This window comes from Artemia franciscana, chromosome 19 (assembly GCF_032884065.1).
Source record: "Artemia franciscana chromosome 19, ASM3288406v1, whole genome shotgun sequence".
Lineage (NCBI taxonomy): Eukaryota > Metazoa > Arthropoda > Branchiopoda > Anostraca > Artemiidae > Artemia > Artemia franciscana.
This window is the reverse complement of record NC_088881.1, coordinates 12,681,629-12,702,967: the sequence shown is the minus strand read 5'-3', so window position 1 is coordinate 12,702,967 and position 21,339 is coordinate 12,681,629. Positions and strand designations below refer to the sequence as shown.

Below are 21,339 nucleotides of genomic sequence, written 5' to 3'. Positions count from 1 at the left end.
GAGCATCAAGAGATGTAAAACAACACAGAAAGATATTAAGGAGGGCTGTATCTGGGCCGACCAGGCAGAGTTGCAATCTGAAAATATAGGACATTTTGTATTTCTAGTGAAGAAGGGAGGATATTCAGTATTTTTGACATTTCTAATAGGTCAATAATTAAAACTGACCAAGTGTAGATGGTACTGCTTTCATATTGAAATATACTACAATTAACAAAAGATGAACAGATTCAAGTGCCTTGAAGGTTTGGTAGGTAACTTGTGTTTTAAAAATAAATTTATAGCAAGTATTTTGCTATGCCTGCTGAAAAGAAAAGGAAGATATTATTGATTTCATTTATTTTCGGAGTGAAAGGAACTAAAGCTCTTACTATTCCTTTTGTTAGAGAAGTATTCTTTTGCTTTTTCCTATAAATTTATTGCGTGGTCGGAGTCTCTGGAATTTCCCTCTCCTGAACTTAATGTTTTCTAGTTCTTCTAGCCCCCTCAGGGAAGGGGGTCAATCACCTAATTGGTTATCAGAAGCGGATATTCCGGAGAGTCCCCAATCCCCAAAACTGAAAACCTGCCAAATGATGATTTTCCGATAGTGGGCAGAAAACAGAAACAAAAAAAGCCTTCTATGAGTCCTCCTGAAATAATTGGACTCTCAAACTCAGTCCCAGCTATGGAGATAAAGGACAAACCCGTTATCCTATTTACTCTAACAGTAAAAGATCAATCTTTCCCCATCAAAAATATTGCTAATATTAGAATGAATCTTTTCAAATCTTTTAGATGCAGCTTCACTGTGAATGTAAACAGAGATGATTCACTAACAGTTATATTTCTAGACAGAAATGAAGCCTGCAAAGCATTTAGCCTAAATAAAATTAGCAATATCCCTGTTATATCTGAATGGTGGAAACCACCGCTCAAATCTTCAAAGAAAATAGTGCTGTATAACATACCATTGGAACTGTCAACTGATGACTTGAAAGATGGTCTTATGAACAACAAGGGGGAAATGCTGGAGGTTCTTGAAGTTCATCGTATGGGCAAGCTGGATTCTAAGGGAACACGAAGTAGTAAGAGTGTCCTTTTTATCTTACCAGCTAGTTCCCAACTTGAATCGGTTTTCCTCTTTGGTCAGCAAAAAACACATAAAATATACAAAAAAAAACGGCTCTCCAATGCTCAAAATGTTTTAAGCTTGGTCACTTATCTAAGTATTGTTCTTCTTCTGAACTAGGGTGCCCTAATTGCCTTGGTAATCACTCCTTGTCTACAGAAAGTAGATGTATTGAAGTTCCTAAATGTACAAATTGTGATGGTAGACATCAATCAACAGATCATAATTCATGTCCTAAATATGTTCAACGAGCTAAAGTTTTAAGGATTGCTTTTCATGAAAATTTCCCTTTCCCTATAGCTGTAATGGAGCTGGAACTCTCCAAAGTACCATCAGGTCCAAGAGCTAAGGAGGCTAAGGAAGTAAATTTAGCCCTTCCTCAAAAACCCTGGCTACAGGTCCCCAATAACAACCAAAATCAGGCACTCATACTTCCTACTGAGACTTCTTACCCTCTGTTAGCTAAGGAGCAGCCCAAGGTGGCTGAAGCTAGTACATCCCTCAACAATCCTAGAACTAATCCTAAATCTTGGTCTGAAAGAGTTGCAGCTTTTCCTAATATTTCTACTCAAGCCAAATCTATGCAAGATAGAATTGTACTTCATACTACTAATTTAATTAAATATGTGGCATGAGTGGACCTAATCTTACAATCAAATATGGCTAAAGATAAAAAAGCCAGTATAACAAAAGAAATTGCAAAACACTACTTTTTCAATTGTATTTTCAATGAAATAGGAACAGAATTATCATCCTTTCTCTCAAAGTATCATGCATGCCACCTATTCAACTTCACCTATGTTAGCTAAGCTGCAGATTCTACAATGGAATTGCGTCTCTTTAAATTCAAATAAACTTGCTGATGTTATCCAATGTGCAAACAGTAATAGAATTGGGATTATCTGTCTACAAGAGATTATCATCATCAGTTCAAGAAAATCAAAATGCCTGGGTACAAGTGCTACAGGAAAGATAGATCAACAAACAGAAAGGGAGGGGGTGTTGCGATCTTTGTTCATGTTTCAATCTAACATTGCCCTCAACCTTTAACTATCTACAGGGATGAAATAGATGTTGTAGGTATAATAATTACCTTAGCCAATGGCAACCATCTTGCCATAGAATCTTTTTATAATCCATGTGGGAGTAAGGACATCCAAAGTATCTTGGAAGCAGAATTATCAGGTAATAATACCTTTATTTTTGGCGATTTTAATGCCCATAGTCCTCTCTGGGAACAATCAGCTGGTAGCAACAAAGCAGGAAGAGGAATAGAGTACATTTGGTACAATTTTCCAGACACCTTGATTTTCACTCCATTTGACTTTCAGACCAGGTAAAATATTTCTTCTAACTCTTTCTCAACTATAGACTTGCTTTTAGGTCCTTCTTTGTATTATGATCTAGTTCAGATGGTAAAGGTGTCGTCTCTTCAATCTGATCATTCTGCAATTCTTACATCATTTCAAGAGTTATACTATACTCCCAAACCCTACATTAATTAACCCCAAAGGTAATTGGTCCCTTTTTCGCGAGATATTAAATGAAGTAGATTTTTCCTTTGTTTCTTCCAATTCTGATATTAATGCCATTGAGTCTAATCTGAGATCAATCCTGCTGGAGTCAGCTAAATTGGCAATTTCAATGACTAGGGTGCACCTTTACAATGGCTCCAAAAGACCCAAGAATTGGTGGATTGATGAGTGTAGGGTTGCAGTTCTGGCAAAAAGAAAGGCTCATAAAGTGTTTCAAAAGCACCCATCTCAGTCAACAGCAATCTCTTATAAGCAATCATGTGCTAAGGTGAAACTACTTTGTAAAAGAGCTAAACAGAGTACATGGCTGAATTTCAGCTCAAGTATCAGTTTTAGAACCCCAATTTCAAAGGTCCACAATTTCATTAGCCAATTAAAGAGTGGAAAGCAGCCTAATGATGACCGTAGATATGATATCATTCAGGGTGGTTATCCAATCGTCTCTGATAAAAAAAAGGCAGATCTGTTTACTAATATTCTTTAAAAAGTATTGCTCAGATTTTCATCCCATCCGACCTCCTTTTTGTATTCTCCCTCTTACCTGTTCTTATAAAGGCACTCTGATGAAACCTTTTTCCCAAGAGGAATTTTGTGTAGCACTTAATTCTCTTAACATGACGTCTTTCCCAGGTCATGATGGTATTTATGTGAAATGGATTGAGTCCCCAAAGGCTGTTCATACAGCCCTCTTAAGTCTTTATAATCTTATTTGGTTGAGTCATAAGTTCCCGGATGCCTGGAAGATTGCTCAGGGATTTCCAGCTTTAAAACCTTCTTACTCATCTAGTGATCTTAAGTCTTACCGTCCTATATCGGTATTACCTTCCTTTGGTTAAGTCCTGGAAAGGTTTGTCTTATCAAGAATTGAGTGGTTTGCTGAAGTCAACAATCTCTTTCCTAGTGAACAAACAGGTTTCAGAAAAGGACATAGCTCTTTAGAAAACATTACCCGGCTAGAAATTGATGTTTGTAACTCTCTTAATATAAGACATGTCACAATGGCTGTTCTATTTGACTGGTCGGATGCCTATGGAAACGTAGTTCACAATAAATTATTGCAAATCTTAATAAATCTTGACTTCCCTTTTTCTATTATAAGTTTTATGAAGTCCTTTTTAACTGATAGATGTTTTTACGTTCAAGTAAATCAGTCTAGAGGTGAGCAATGTCCCATTACGAGAGGTCTTCCTCAGGGTGCAATATTGAGCCCTCTTCTATTCAACTTGTATGTTTCTGAATTTCAAGTATCTTATGCTTCATTTGGCCTTTATGCAGATGATTTGATTACTTGGAGGTCGAGAAGGGATATCGGCCTTCTTCTAAGTCTTATTCAACAGGATATAAGTTTAGTCCAGAGATTCTCTCTAGCATTTGGATTCCCAATCTCTATCAGTAAAACTAAAGCCTTTGTATTTACTAATGGTACTACTGATCCTCCTAATCCACTAACAATTCTCTCAAGGGAGATCCCATATTGTAATTCAGTGAAGTTACTTGGTTTATTGATGGATTCTAAAATGCTATGGCATGAACATATTAATTCTTTGAAATCTCTGATTATTCAGAGACTCTGTATTCTCAAGAGACTGGCTGGAAGTATGTGGGGATGTCACCCAAAAATTATTTTGGATTTTTACAAATTGTATATTCGTTCAAATATAGAATATGGGATTCAAATTTTTTCAGCTCGTCCTCCATCCTCTATCAAAATCCTTGAATATTTGCAAAATTCAGCTATTCGAATAGCTTTGGGCTTTCATAAGCATACTCCTCTGTCAAAGTCAAAAATACTGTCCGAATTGGTGTCCCTAAGTGAAAGAGCATCCAGTCTAAGGATTAGATATTTCCCGCAAATCCAGGCTTATGGAGCCAAGCATGCTGTATATGCACATACCTTTGCTGGGAAGTCAGCCTGTCCCAATGCCCATTCATCATGGAATCAGTTTCAAATGGAGGTCCCAAACTGGAATCAACTTTCGCTTTATGCATATCCCTTTACTGAGTCTCCTGCATGGGAAATGAGTCCTCCAAGCTGTCAAGTAGAACTTATCTCTATTAGTAAAGACTTGATTCTTAATTACGAGATCCAGACTATTTTGGCTGAACAGATCTCAAAGGCATACCCCAACTATAGAAAAATATATACAGATGGATCTGTCCAGAGGGAAAGAGCTGGAGCAGGAGCATGTATACCATCCCTGAACATCTATTCTCCTCTCCCATTAGGATCTTCTATCTTGTCTGCTCTTGTCTGCTCTCCAACTCTAAATCAGCATTACTATTGATCCAAAATATTAATAGAATTGCTAATGACAAGGATTTATATAATGTTAGAAGACAGCTTCTTAATCTTAAGATCAAAGGAAATGGGGTTTATTTTCAACATGTCCCAAGTCATAAAGGCATCAAATATAATGATATGGATGATTCTCTAGCAGCAAAGGCTTCCATGCTAATTCCTTGCCCTTCAACTGACCTCAATTCACGAGATATTTTCAGGCAAAGATCCAATGTTAATCACAGTAAACTAATTTTATCTCCTTTTCATACAAGATTAAATACGATGCTATATTACCGGCTGAAATCAGGTGCCCTACTTCTAAATAGCCTGTTTTTTAATTGGAAGCTACGTCATTCCCCTTTATGCCGAGTCTGCTTTTCAGCAGATGAAACAATCCAGCATATACTATTTGATTGCCAGGCTCAGAGTGAGGAGACCATTGCTCTTAAGCATTTCTGCTCCTTGGCTAAGATTCCATATACTTATACAGCTATCCTGGATTCTAACCTGCTATGGGAAATTGATAGTAAGCTATTTAAGGCAGCAATTGACATCTTAAAGAACAGAAATATTGTTTAGTATTGATTAAAGCTTGAAGAAGTCAATTTTTTTAAAGGAGGTGGTTTATTTATAGTCCCCTGCTGGGGACAGGTAGGTCAGGTACTCGCACTTCCCACAATCACTAACAGTGTATTATTGTTTATAATTGCATATATTCATGGTTTGCAGGCTGGAGGAGAATAGTGCTTCCAGTGTCTAGTCTTTCTGAAGAAGAAGTCAAAGAGGTGAAAGGGCTTGTTGTTAGTCCATATACCTCCCTGCAATTTTTGGAACTGGATCTTGAATGTAGCCTACATATAAATCACCTAAAAAACATCAATTATCCTTGCAAAAAAAGACCTGCAAAAAAAATAATTGATTCAAAATGGTGCTTGAAATAAATACTTTCAATTTAGCTCAGTGTTGCCAATATGAGGCTTGTGTGTAGTTTAACCCTACTCTTATAATTGAGGGGGCAATCATCCTCGTTGATATCCCAATGTACATAGGTATTAAACAGGGTGCAATTAGGTAACCAATGGTGTATAATAATGCTTTACTTCCAGCTCAGCATGGCGTATTAATTTCATGTGTTGTAAAAGCAATTAACACATCAGCGTTATGTTATGCAGATGACTTGCTAAACTTGAGCTTGTGGGTGTCTAGAGGAGAGTTTTAATGTAATTTCAAGTGAATTTAGACAGATTAGTTTGAGCTGGGAAACCTCAAGTTCTTCAGTTTAACTGTCACCTGAAGTGGCTCTTACTTTAGTGAATCTTGGTGGAGTATACAATACTCAATGCCAAGAGCTTATTTACTTAGGACTACCTATTGGAGATTCAATATTTTCGAAAGGCAAGCTATTGGTTGCTGGAACTCAGAAGAAAACCTGGGCAGCTTATATTTCTTTAGTGCTTTTACAAATGAAAGACAAAAAAGGCTCCTTGTGAAAACATATAATGCCAATGTTCTTCTCTGTGTTTTGTACTTAGTTCTATTCACAGTTTTTTCCAAGTGAAAATGACAAGAAACAGATAAGAAAGTAATTTTTCCACTATGCAAAGTGTCTCCTGAGTCTTCCAATATGGTTTAAGAACACTGCATTGAAACAGTGTTATAGAGCCCCCAACCCAATTGTGCAGCTTGATAATTTGTATGTAAAGTAGTCAGCAATAAGGTTTCCCACCCTTGGAGTGGCTTAGTTTCTTGAGTTGTCTTGCTTATTTGTTTTAGTTTTTACATTTTAGCTTTTTTTGTATATGCGTCTTCCTTTTTGTGATAATACATTGCTGTGCCTTGTGTTTGTGATGGGGTATAAAACACATTCATCCATTTAGATACCATTCCTTGATGTTCCACAGCAAAAAAAACCCTGTTCCAATGTGAAAAATGTTAGGTACTTCTTTATTATTCAGAACACACTCAATGAGTGAAGTTAGGTTCTTTCATGAAACAAACTACAATGCAGGTACATTTTAATTAAATATTTTATACACAGAGGTGGTTAGGGTAGGTATTTGATGTAACACACCCCACCCTCCTAATGTGAAAATATATAGACCAAACTTTTGATAAAGCTAATGAAATAAAACAAAATATGATGAAAATATAATACTTTATTAGGAAAATTGTAAAATTACGAGTTAGAATTCTTTACAATGTTGTGTTGTGGGCAGAAGCCCCTTTTCCTGGAAAAATATAATTGCCTCTTTTTCAGTCTTTGGTAAATCCCATATCTTCATTCCATGTTCAGACACTATCTTCTGTCACTATACACAACAAACTAAATTGAGTTTTGTCTTTCTAGCTATGAAACTGGATTTTCTCAGCAAAATTCTTGATTGAGTTCGGAATTGAATTGAATCAATTGAATAATGAACAAGTACCAAATATTTAATAAAAATGTACCTGCATTGTAGTTTGTTTCACAAAAGAATCTAACTTCACTTATTGAGTGTGTTCTGAATAAAACACAAGTACCAAATGTTATTTGAAATTATAAGTTTTTACAGCTATTTAGTGTTCTGCTAGGTAATCATTGTTGTGTAAGTGTATGTTCTGGTTAAATATAAACAAGTGGTCAAATCTGACTTTTCTGTAAAAGAAATGACATAGGTTAAAAAATAGAGGTTATATCCTCTGAAAGGAGGATATATGGTAATCCTGTCATTATAATGGGTTAGGGTGTATTGTCATAGATACAAATACAATATTGAAAGAGTAATAATAAGCAATCTAGTTTTGACTACTTTTATTATTAATGTGTCTCCTCATTTGGAACTACTAATAAAATAAAGGGTAAAATTGGTATCCTGAAAAAGGGGTTAGGTTAGGATGATGAACCTTTCAGTAAGGAATCCAGGGCCAAAAAAATACTCTGAAAAGGTATTGCCAAGTTTCCATTTTAAACTTCTTCTGATTTCTAGGTCTTAGAAATTTGCTTACTTAAAGGTATAGTATACTCTGGGAAGATATTGCCAAGCTTCCATGTTATACTTCTTCTGATTTCTAAGTCTTAGAAATTTGCTTACTTAACAGTCTATACCAATTGAATAATTTTCAGGTATCAGTTTCTTTTTTTAGGTTTTAGTTCTGAAAATAGAATTCCTATTATTTAAATAGAATTTTAAGTCATATCAATTTTTTTTTTCTAAATTTAAATATATATTTGCAAATCTTTGAAACCTCATAAATTGTGATTGAGTAAAGCTGTGAAGCTGAAAACAGTTTTATAGTACTTTATTTAAGCAGAAGATCTGTTTTGCAAATTGTAATGCCATAACAAAATGATTTTCGAATGTCATTGCCCTGTAGAAGGGCCATCCCATACAGGAGAGGGAGCAACATCAATCTCCCCCCCCAGTGTTTTTGGTCACTCAGTAAAAAAAAGAAGGTAAAATTCAAGTTGATTGACTTCTTGCTATCTTGGAAAGTTGTTGGCTTAGGAAATTGAAATTTTCAGGGGTAGGTCTACACAAAAAGTACATCCCAGGAAAGTATTTTGAGTTCCCTAGCTATACCCCCACCCCCTCTTCTGTATAATGCAGATTTTTGTGCATTATAGCTTATATTTTGGTCAAATTTGATCCTCTATTACTATCAAAAGAGTAAATCCTTGCTTACCTTAGAAAGTTAACTTTTCGCTGTTTTTCAAGCTACTATATTCCATAATTAGATCACCAGCATTGAAGGACAATTATTACCTTTTATGGTATAACTAAGACTGGAATATGGACATTTAAACAAACGCTTTGGTTAAGTCGTGATGACAATGTTTTGAAGTGTTTTATCTAAAGGCCTTTATACAGGGGTGATTTAGGGGTTTTTCACTCCAAATTACGATTAGGTGCAGGTTATCCTTAGCAATTCTTCTTGTAATTATTTATGCAATATATTTTTTTATGTTAATCTATGGAAACTTTCAATATTTATTCGTGAAAGAAGAGGCTTTTTTAATTTTTGTCACATTGATGTAATATCAACCGTGCCAGCTATATGTGATTAATATGGTGCTACAACAGAGCAGCCGCCCAAATATAAATTTCAACAATTTCGTTATTCAAGAACTAGTTTTTATAATAAGGCAACCCTGTTAGTATTCTGTTCTTATCATTTTTCCTGTCATTATGTCTGTTCTGTCATTTTCTGTCATTATCAGTTAAATCATTTTTATTTCTCTTATTGGCTTTTCAAGTTTGCTTTTTTACTCAGATTTCTTGTGTGTTCAAGGGTAACAAATCCCCCCCACTATATTTTCAAAACATATTTTACACCCCTCTAAATTTTGTGATTTGACACTGTCTTAGACATGACCTCTCAATTCAACAAACACAAAGAAGACTTATGAAAAACTTATGGATTTGTTAGTAGTCTTTAATGATATTTCCGTTATTATAAATTTTTCACAAATATATTAAAAATAAAAATACTAAAATACCTTACAACTTCATCAAAAGCCCCTTTCAGATCCTGGAAAGCTATTCTGGCTCCCTGGGGAATTGTTGTCCCGCGTAACTACCTTTCCATGTGTCACCTAGTATTCAAAAGAGTAATTAACGTGGAGTTCATGTCTTGAGGAGACCGTTTATTTTAATGGGGTTTTGACAAAATTAACACAATCTTTTCCCTTTAAATTCAAATAGGTTAGGAAAAAACAAGCCACATCCAGGGGGGCTAGAGGGTATAAACCCAACATCCAAAACCTTTCTCCAACTTGTAAAAACTTAATAAAATGAATATAAACAAGTCTTTCATGCATTTCATAAGTTTTTTTTTATAAACCTTCCTAAAAAATGTTCAATACTCCTTCCCCCCTGAAAATTTCCTGGATACCACCCTATGAAAGAGATTAAAAAATTTGAAAAATATCAGTTTTCAAATTTTAATGGGTGTGTAACATTTCTAAATCTTCTATATTGGTAAAACGCCAACAATTGGGAGAAAAGGTTGTTGCAACACAAATATTCAATCGATAAAGACATAGTTTGCACCAAAGACCTGATAATTTTGATTCTGCCTTGGCCCAACACGTGAACGATAACCCTTACCACTTCATTTTGTTTGAAAACACTTCCATTATTACCTCTGTTAAAGTTCTCTTGCAAGTTTTCAGAGGGGAAATCAAAATAAGCAAAATTTTTTGTTATAAGAAATATATGGTTTAATATTTTTATATATAACACTATCTCATATATATATATATCTATATAGAAGTTGGTACCATTGCAAGAATGAGTAGCCTCGATAAAATTAATTTAAAAAAAAATCAGCTGAAAGTAAGGAGCAACATTGAAACATAAAACAAACAATATTAGTCTGTATATGAGGGGGTTGTCCCCCTTGTCATTATCTCACTCTTTACGCTAAAGTTCAAATTTTGTTCCAATTCTTTAAGCATGACCCCTGAATCACAAAGACCATTTAAACAGAATATATAACTCTTTTGAAGGTAATACAATATATATATATATATATATATATTATATATATCCAAAAATAAGCCCTTAACAAACACTAATTACAGCACAAATATCCAAAAAAGAAGTTTTTCAAAGGAAAGTAAAGAGCTATATTAAACTTAAGACAAGCATCAACACATTCCTATAATATTTAAAACTCAATGTTTTGTGAGAAACCAAGAAAGGAAAAGATATAATTAATGATAAAAAATCAAATAGGTGAGAAAACGAGAATTTTGTCAGCCAGTAGCAAAATATGAAGACAAAAATCAAGCAAATATTTTTTGACAAGGGCCTCCACCAAGTCGTCCTTGGTGCTCAAAAGTTAAGTTTTTTTTTAGCACTGAAAAACTTATTGTTTTGGATAGTTCTGTTGTATGCATTTTGTTATGTTTTTACAAGTTGGAGAAAGGTTTTGGACGGACGGTTCATAACCTCTAGCCCCCCTGAATGCGGCTTGTTTTTTCCAAACCTATTTAAATTTAAAGGGAAAAGATTGTATTAATTTTCTCACAACCTCAGTAAAATAAACGGTCTCCTCAATATATGAACTCCACCTTAATTACACTTTTGAATACCATATGACACATGAAAAGGTAATTGCGAGTGACATAACAATTCCCCAGGGAGCCAAAACAGCTTTCCAGGATCTAAAAGGAGCTTTCGATGAAGTCGTAAGGTATTTAAGCATTCTTATTTTTAATATAATTGTGAAAAATGTATAATGACAGAAATATCATTAAAGACTATTAACAAATCCATAAGTTGTTCATAAGTCTTCTTTGTATTTGTTGAATTGAGAGGTCATGTCTAAGACAGTGTCAAATCACAAAATTTAGAGGGGTGTAAAATATGTTTTGAAAATATAGCGGGGGGATTTGTTGTTCTTTTTCAAAGAAAACAACAATAAAGGCGTTTTCAATGAAAATATTAATAAAAAAATTGTAGAGGGAGAGTATGGGGTGGTTCCCTTATCCCTCTTGTAATTAACGCCACTGGTCTCAGATTTCTGTTTCATCTCTCTTCAGGTCTCTAAAAATCATTATTGAGCCTTCTTGAACAAATGGACTTTCTTTGCACTGTTATGATTTTAAAAAAGATGTTATTGACACACATAAACATAGAAACCAATAAAGCTGTACCTAGGGGGGTTGGCTACCAAGTTTCAACCCCACACCATTTTTTCCAACTTGTAAGAAGTAACAAAAATACATATAAACAAATTGTTCCTTCATTTAGTACCTTTTTTTTACCCCTCCTCCCCCCAACAAAAACTTGCATATGCCCTTGAACGCACAAGCAATCTAAATAAATAAATACAAAACCTGAAAATCCAATAAGACAAAAAAATGATTTAACTAAGCAAGAACAGAAGACTAACAGGGTTGCAATATTATAAAAAAAAAATTCTTGAATAACAAAATTGTTGAAGTTTTTATTTGGACAACTGCCCTGTGAATCTGAAGCAGGAAGAAAAGACGATTTGAAATTGAAATAAACCAATTATATTCAAAATTGCTATTTCCCAAGTAGGGATAGCTCTGTGCCATGGTTTGTTGATTAGATACCAAGGGGCTCTGCACTTGGGGCCCCTGACGCCAGTACACTCGTTTTGTTGTGCATTTCTGGCCTTTGGCTTGCTTTGACTGATATTGTGCCTGATGCAAGTTTTCCCAGATTCCTCCATCTACCAAATTGCTTGAGAGTGCTTATCAACCCCCTTTTCTCCCTGCTTTGAACTTTAGCTCTGTGTCTGCTTTTGATTTATATTGCTTGCTTAATTTATATCTACTGAGGGGCCCCCTCTCTGCTTGTAGCTTAATTGTTTTATGTATTTGACATTTGAATTCCTTTGTGATTTGATTTTGTTGATTTACCTGATTATTTTTAAACCATTGTGTTTTCCTTTTCCTTCTTTTGTTGTTCTTCTATTTTTTTGTGATGACTGACAGGTCAGTTAGTAGGCCTAGTCTTGCCACCCCTGACCCAAATAACTCTAGTGTTAGGATTTCGGCTTTAAGTGCTAAAGGTCCTAATGAGACCCGTAGGGTTTTGACATTAGGTAGCAGAACAGTTATTGCAAGAATACTGTTTGAACACCTCCAAAATCATGAATGCAGGGGTCATTATGGTTCAATGCTAGAAAGACTTGGACCAGATGGCTCTATTATCATAATAGCTGCAAACCAATCAGTAGCTACTTCTATAATTTCTAATACAGATATAGCAGTTAATGGTTGTAAAGTAAAGTTTGTGCTTAGTCCTAGTTCCAACCCTGCTTCAATCAGAAATAGAAAAGGTATTGTTTTTATCCCATCTGAGGAGGTCACCAATCTGGATGATTTTGTCAAGGAGGTCTAAGTTGACAATAGAATAGAACAAGTGACACTGGCCTTTAAAAACCCAAACCCTTCTGTTATTCCCTTGGTTTGCACCTTCAATCTGGATGTTCAGTTCCCTCTGAAAATCTCTGTCTGGGGTGCAAGGTATACCGTTAAGCAGTTTATCCCCCGAGCAATACAGTGCTTCAATTGCCAAGGTTTCGGCCACAAGGCTTCAAATTGTCGCAGAGGCAGAAGATGCCTACTGTGTAGTGGACAACACACCCATAATGAATGTCCCCAATCCAAAACAATAAAGCAAGATCAGACTATCAAGTGCCCAAAATGCAGTGGTAACCATGCTGCTGATACTAAGGAATGCCCAGTATTCATGGAGAAGAAAGCAATTGTGACTTATTCTTTCACCAATAATGTCCCCATGAGGACTGCTGCTGAGGCTGTGAAGAAGAAACTTCCAACACAAACCAAATATGTCCCTATGGCCCATAAAGACTCCTTTCCTGCTTTGACACTTAATCACCATCCAGTTGAGGACCTAAACAAGAAGTATATGTCCATGTTTGAAGGAGTGGCAAGACATATCTCTGATCTTACCCAGATATTAACATCTCTTTGCAAACTGGTCTCAAAGATACTCCCAGCTGGTTTTGAAAATGCTGCCCTAAGCCTGAACAACATTGCTGAAAATATTAACAGAGTGGAATCAAGCCCTACAACCAGTAATGCCTCTCCACAAACCGGCAGCCCAGGAAAAACTGAAAGAAAACGTAAAGGCAAGGAGACTATACCTATCCCAGAAGGTTATAGTAATAAGCTACAGAGACCTAGGTTAGCCCTTTCAAACACCAATGTCTAGCTCCCTTTCAGTGTTCCAATTAAATATACAGGGATTCAACCAAGCCAAAAGAAAAGAACTCCAAAACATCTTAGTCAGGCATGCTCCTGATATTTTTCTACTTCAAGAGACCTTTTTAAAACCAGAGAATACTTTCTGTGATTTCAAAGGGTACAATATTGCCTGTTGGGACAGAGTCCATTAAACAGGTGGTGGCCTACTGTCCCTTGTGAAAAATGACCTAGCCTTTAAAAAACATATCCCCAGTCCACAAGGGGAGATGGAGGTTGGTATAACTGACATAAAGATACTTGGAAGTGATAAGTGGATTAGTATTGCTAACTGTTATGCACCAAAGACAAATAAGTTCTCCCTGAAACAATTCAAACTGATTGTGAATGCATGTGGTCCTGTAAAAATAATTAGCAGGGACGTTAACCTACACCACAGAATGTGGGACAGTGTATCACCTGAAGATTCAATTGCTACCTCTTTAACCAATTACATCCTGGAACCCCAAAATAATTTGTCCCTTGTCACCCCCACAGACCTAAATACACAACTGAACCCACAGAGAGGCAAGTACTCAACCATTGACCTCACTTTCACATCAACAGATATGGCAAATAGTGTAGAAATCCAGAAACCCTGTGACTTTGACTCAGACCATGAGATTATATCATTGAAACTGGAGATTACCCCAGTAAGGGCAGGGTACCAACCAGTGAAATTGTGGAAGTTCCAAGAAAAACTCTGGGACTCTTGGAAACACAACTTAGACCAAAAGGCTTTGGAAATTAAGACAAGTGATGAGTCAGTGGAATCACTGTCTAATAAGATTATTTCAGCTATCATAGCCTCCTCAGAAAGAATATTTGGCTACAAACAACCTCATTCAAAAAGACAAAATTCTACTCTGGGATGGAACAGTAAATACCAGAAACCCTACCTAGAGAAGCAAAAAGAAAAAAATAACTTCTCTAGATACCCCTCAATTGAAAATAAAATAGTTTTTAAGCAAAAGACAGCAGAATTCAAAAAGACACTGAAAGCTGAGACACAAGATGGATGGAGAAGGCTCATTGAAGACAAATTTAGTCACAATACTCCTGTTCAGGAGCTATGGAGAAACTTCCAGATTTTTTCAGGCAAAAAAAAAAGAAGGAACCCCATCCTTGCAGAAATACAGATGGGTAGGTCCACAGGATCTTCAACTAATGGTAAACTTAATCTCTTCTTAGAAAAGTTTCTGAATGTAGTTACTCCATTACAGTCTACACCCCACCTACCTAGTCCCAAAAATAGTACTGCCCCCTTTCCCCTTTTTAGCTCCCAGTAACTTAAAGACACATTTTCAAAGCTCCAGCATGGTGCAACTGGCCCTGATGGAATTCACAATTTGATGCTGAAAAATTTGCCAGATTCATTTGTTGAGCTGCTGATAGAGCTATTCAACAGATCTGTCATAGAGTCAGCAATACCATCTGAATGGAACATGGCAATAGTGATCCCACTTCTAAAGGCAGGCAAAGACCCTTAGCTGGTTGATTCCTACCACCCCATATCTCTCACTTCTTGCGTTGCAAAACTAATTGAGAGGGTAATAAAACAAAGAATTTTAACCCCTTTATCAGACGACATCCAAATTCAACAGCCTGGCTTTTTACCTGGAAGAGTCACCATAGATGCCCTAGTTAGACTAGAGCATCTAATAAAACTTAGTTTCAAAAAAGGAAAAGCTGCCCATGTAATAGTGTAATTAGCATTTGATAGAGTTGATGTGGGGCAACTAATCAGAAAGCTATCTGTAATGGGTTTACCAGACCTACTGGTAAATTTGATCCACCAATTCTTGATGGGCAGGGAGGTTCAAGCTTCCTTGGGTGGCTCATAATCAGAGTTTAAGAGAAAAGCTTACAACATTGGACTCCCTCAAGGATCTGTTCTAAGTCCACTTCTCTTCTTGGTGTATTGTCATGATTTAAGCCTGAAAAATGTCCTTGGAGCAGAGCTGTTTCTGTATGCTGATGACATTGGTGTTGCAGCTGTGGGGAGAGACCCTTTATGCTTACAGTCAGCTTCCCAAAAAGCTGTAGATATGCTATCAATTTGGGCAAATAGTAATAATATGGCTTTCTCAACCCATAGGTCAGTTAGTGTGTTGTTCCACAAAATACAAAACCTGGCTGCTTTCAAACCACAGGTGAAACTGAATGGACAAGGGATTGTAGTTGCAGAACATGCACGCTTTCTGGGAGTTATATTTGACCATAAAATGACATGGAAACCCCATCTGGATGAGCTGATTGGCAGTCTCAAACAAAGACAACATTTCATTAATGCTCTCTGCCTTGGAAGAAGAGGTGCCCCTACAACCTTTGCCTCAACTATTGTCAAGTCAGTGGTGATATTCAAGATAGGCTAGGGATCACTTATATACAGATCAGCTAAAAATGTCTCCTGAAGAAACTTGACACTATGCTTCATGCAATCTTAAGAAGGGCCCTTGGTGGCCTAAAATCTACTCCTATTGCAGCTATGTATTGTGAAGCAGGGATCCAGTCCCTTCACTCCAGAAGAAAATACCTCCTTGCAAGATGTTTTGCTAAGAAAATAAGACTCAGGAACCATATTATCTACAAAGAAATTATTAGCCACCACAACCCTGACATCTGCTTTAAACCAACAGAGATGTCTTCTTTCCAGATTCCTTTGCCTTCTGGGCATGGAAAAGTTCATAGAGAATGGCAGGCTGCCTGTCAATCTGGATGATGATCTGCCTAGTGCCTCCAAAGGAATTAAGGAATTGATAATTCCTAAGCTCACCATAAAAAAAAGGAAGGCCTCCCCCAAGCACTGATGAAAATCATATTCCTGGGAAAGTTGGCAGAATATGAGGAATACATTCAAGTTTATACAGATGGCTCAAAGACAGAAACAAATGCAGTTGTGCAGTAGTTATACCCTCCCAGACCCTGTCTCTTTCATACCGTTTACCCCCTAACCTGACAATTTTCTCTGCAGAGCTTATGGCAATTAAGTTTTCACTTCAAGCCAAACAGAGAGCAAACATCAGAAGTATATTGTCTGCACTGATTCACTTTCAGCTCTGGATTACCTCTCACACCAGCAACACCAAGCAAGAAATGTTGCCATTGAGATTGAAAATTTGACTACTCAACTTGCAAAAAAGGGTATATCTGTTCTATTCATATGGGTTCCAGCACACTGTGGTATAACAGGAAGCAAAACAAGCCTCCCAACTAGGCCTGATCACTCAAACCCCTATTACTGGTCCTGAACTTCTTTCTTCAATCAGCACAAAAATTTTGGAAGAAGAAGAGGCCTGGCTCCATTTTTCCCGTACTCAGCTCCTTGACCTCTATGATTATAAGCAACCTTCAAAAGAAATGTACCTCATTTCTTGCATCCTTTCTACCTGCCTATTTTGTCTTAGATCTGGCCATGCAAAGACTAAATCAACACTATTCCAGTGGAAAATGGCTCTATCCCCCAACTGTGATACATGTGGAGTGTATGAAGATATACGTCACATCATCTTTAACAGTAGAAAATATTAAAAAGAGAGAGAAGTACTAAGAAATTGCTGTGAGAAGGCATTTAGTGCATTCTGTTCTGGGACATCACATGTCTCCTCCTTGGGCTAGAAAACTAAGCACAAACCTATTAGGTAGATTTGTTAAGACTACTGGTTTGGTTCATTCCCTTTTTTTTTTTTTTTTTTTTTATCACCTATTTGATTAATTTTAGATTTGCCCTATTTATCATTTTAGATATATTTTATTGGCATTTGGTAGTATGATATTGGTTATAATGTGTAAAGATTGTATTACTTTTTATTATTGCATTGTACATGAATTTTAATTGCTGTTTGACAATGCATAGGTGCAGTATTTTGATTCCCATTTTTCAATGCAGGCAGTTGCTGCAGGCAAATAACCTCCTCCATCAGCAAGTCAAGTGATACTGTTCTGGTTCAGTGAATACTGACTGAAGTGACACCCAAGCAAGCTAGTGATTATAGTGATTATAGAAGGCACAGAACAATTGAGTGATACAAACGCATATGACCTACTGGTTGAACATGACAAACCCCAAACAATAACAACACAACAAAATTGTTGAAGTTTTTATTCGGACAACTTCCCTGTTGTAGCACCATAGTAATCACATACAGCTGGCATGTTTGCATAAATATTGCATAAATAATTACAAGAAGAATTGCTAAGGATAACCAGCACTTAATCATAATTTGGAGTGAGAAACCCTTAAGTCATCCCTGTTTAAAGGCCTTTAGATAAAACACTTCAAAACATTGTTATCTCAATTTAACCAAAGGGTTTGTTTAAATGCCCACATTCCAGTCTTAAATATACCATAAAAGGTAATAATTGTCCTTCAATGTTTGTGATCTAATTATGGACTATAGTAGCTTAATTCCCTAACCCAACAACTCTCCAAGATAGCAAGAAGTCAATCAACTAGAATTTTACCAAAAGTAGCTAAACTAGAATTTTACCAAATGAAATTTTTAAATTGATAACTTAAAAAACACTTTTGATCTAGAAAAATAGATCCAAGTTGTACATAGATTTTCTCAAGATTTTCAAGATGGCAAAAATCTCCCTAGCTAGAGCAAGGCATTGTAAGAAATGAATGTTCAGATTTATTTCAAGAAATTTCTAGATAGCCTGCCAATGTCACAGAATAACTTAAAGTGGCCTAAAAATGTGTAATTTAATGTGCTTGTTCCCATGTTCTTTTACTTGTCCAATTACTTATCCAACTAGTCCAAGCATTTTATGAGATGCACATGATGTCAGAGGTTAGTTGGATTATCCCCTCAAACACTCAGGATTACACGGAGTCCCTTGGCTTACACTTGCTAACCCCAAAAAAAGATTACTCAGGATAAGTGATGTCAATGTTGTATATATTTTTAAAATGGATAAACATGTGAAATTGTTTACCAATTTCACATTTAAAGAAAAGACAAGGAAACGGGAATTAATCCTAGCTCTTTGGTGACCTGTAAGTAATCTTATTCATATTCATTGGGATTTAAAGGGTTTTGGACATTCTAGGCCCATCTTGCAAAGGCTAAAGCTTCATAAGAAATCAGAAGAAGTTGTTGGTTTTTAGAAAGGTTGGTTCTTAGGAAGGCATCTGTCACATTGGTGAGTTAATCAAATATTAACATATCAAACAGGCCTTGTTTCTAAACCACCCTATAATTTTTAGTTGAAAAAAATAGAATGATTAGGCTAATGCCTATATTATATAGTCTATATTTGTTGAGATTGCTGTTTAAGCAGGATTTTTAAGGGAAATCTGGGGCAAAATTTTATTCCTTTTGGCTATCTTGGAAAGAGGTTTGGTTAGGAAAATCAAACTTTCAGGAATGTGTCTAAAGGCTAAAGTATGTCCAAGGAAGGTATTTACAAGTACCTACCTCCACTCCTTCTCCCTCTAGAGGGCTCTGAAATTTGCCTACATGATAGGTCTAGATCTATTGAAACTTTGACAAAACAATATCAAGTGATGTTTGTAAACAAACCCAATTTTGATTGGATACCTAGTGTATATAGTGCATTCCTAATACCTAATAATAATATAGTGCATAACATAATATAATATAACACATAATAATAATATAATAACATAACATAATAATATAATAACATAACAATAATATAGTACATAATAATAGTGCATAGGCCTACCTGATTTTGAACCACTGGCCCTAATTTGTGAGATAAAGCCATTTATCTGATAAAATTCTAGTTAATTGACTTCTTGCTATCTCAGAAAGGGTTTAGGTTGGGAAAATGAAACTTTCAGAGATAAATCTACATACTAAAGTATGTCTTGGGAAGATATTTTGAAGCAACTACCTCCACTCCTTCTCCCTCTAGAGGGCCCTGACCTTTGATGACCTTTAAAAATATGTGTATTTTAAAAGTGAAACCATGCAAAATATATCTTTTGCTTGAATAAAGTACAACACAATTGTTTTCAGCTTCATAACTTTGCTCAATTCTATTTTATAAGGTTTTAAAGATGTGCAAATACATTTCTCAAATTTTGAAAAAACACATTGATATGGCTTAAAATTCTACTCTAATAACAGGAATCGCATTTTCAGAACTAAAGACAGAGAAAAGCAACTAGTATCTGAAAATTCAGGTAAAATGTTGTTTTGTCAAAATTTCAATAGGTATACACCTGTCCTGTGGGCAAATTTCAGGGCCCTTTAGAGAGAGAAGGGGTGGTGGTGGGTACTTTAAAATACCTTCCCAGGGCAAACTTTAGCCTGTAGACCTATCCCTGAAAGTTTTACTTTCCTAACCTAAACCCTTTCCAAGATAACAAGAAGTCAATTAACTAGAATTTTACCATTTATCCTTATTAATTGTGTTTTAATGAATTCTGTGGTACCCTAAGTAACATTTTAATGGGCTAACCTTAGTGCTAACCAAAGATCCTAATAGCCTAGGCTATATGACCTGTTAGGCTACAATGAAATAATATTATTCCGGATTTTTGTATTTCTGATATATTATTGATAGACATTTGTTGAGGATGTTGATGCAAACTGTTATTAGTGAATAAAAGTAAGTGGCATGAAATAATAATTTCCCAAATTTACAAGAGACTAAGAACATTTATCAGTGTTTGAAAGTGGCTGAATTGACAAACAAAAAAGTGCTTAATCTGAATAATCATAACACTGTATTTACCTTTTGATGTGTAGCTGCTACCCGTTCCCACAAAGTTGCACTCTTATTTGTGCATGCACACATCCACGTTTGCTTTCGATTTTGAATTAGTGCGAGCCACGCTTTTAAACTTGAGAAACTCTACCGAATTCAAAAATTCTCTGGGAGATGGCAGAACAGTACCTTTTAGCAGAACGTAAGATGATCTCACCACGGAAAAGCGGACAGGACATTTGTGCCTCCTGCAAGGTAGCACTAACGCCAAAATCCCCCGCCTTGAACTGTGATCATTGTTCGAAGTGGTTGTGCATTCAGTGTATCGAGATGCCAATGACCAAATTCAAGCTTGTCAGCACCCTAAGTGATGGAAACGAGTTTCACTGGCTTTGTCCTCTGTGTGAACTCGACCTACTCCAAAGAGAGGCATAAGCAAGGAGGAGGTCGCCAGCATTGTCAGTACCATAGTTGTAAATTCAATCAAGCATCTTAAGGAAGATATTGAAAGCAACATAGAAGATATGCTGTCAGGTCTTACAAAACGAGTTGGGGACATTGATAGTGAATTGGTTAAACTCTGCACAATGGATGACATGCGGACTGAAGTTAAAAAGCAATTAGAAGACAGCCTGTAAGCTGCTTCAAAGACAATAGCCAGTAAAAGAGACAAAGGGTAGCTGAGGCCGTACATACTGACAGAGAAAGACAAAAGCGTAAAAACAATCTCATCGCTTTCGGGGTCCCAATCAGCCCTACACTGTCAGTTGAAGCACAAAACACAGCCGACAAAGCTTTCATTTTGGAGTTTCTACAAACAAATACAAAGTGGAGATAATAGGGAAAATCTTTTCAAGACAGTGGAAATCAGTTCTGTGGATATATATCCACAGTGGATATATATGTGGATATATCTGTGGACATATATATATATATATATATATATATATATATATATATATATATATATATATATATATATATATATATATATATATATATA

The 21,339-nt window shown here is 35.9% G+C and overlaps 1 long non-coding RNA gene across 1 annotated transcript in view; it reads right to left on the bottom strand.

The window, feature by feature from the left end:
* The window catches only part of LOC136039298 (uncharacterized), a 64,422-nt gene extending 43,953 nt beyond the window's left edge, over positions 1-20,469 (bottom strand). Inside the window, exon 1 of the long non-coding RNA XR_010620419.1 lies at positions 20,364-20,469. This is a non-coding gene — a long non-coding RNA (uncharacterized LOC136039298). The remainder of the gene's footprint in view (positions 1-20,363) is intronic.
* Between the last annotated feature and the right edge of the window lie 870 nt (positions 20,470-21,339).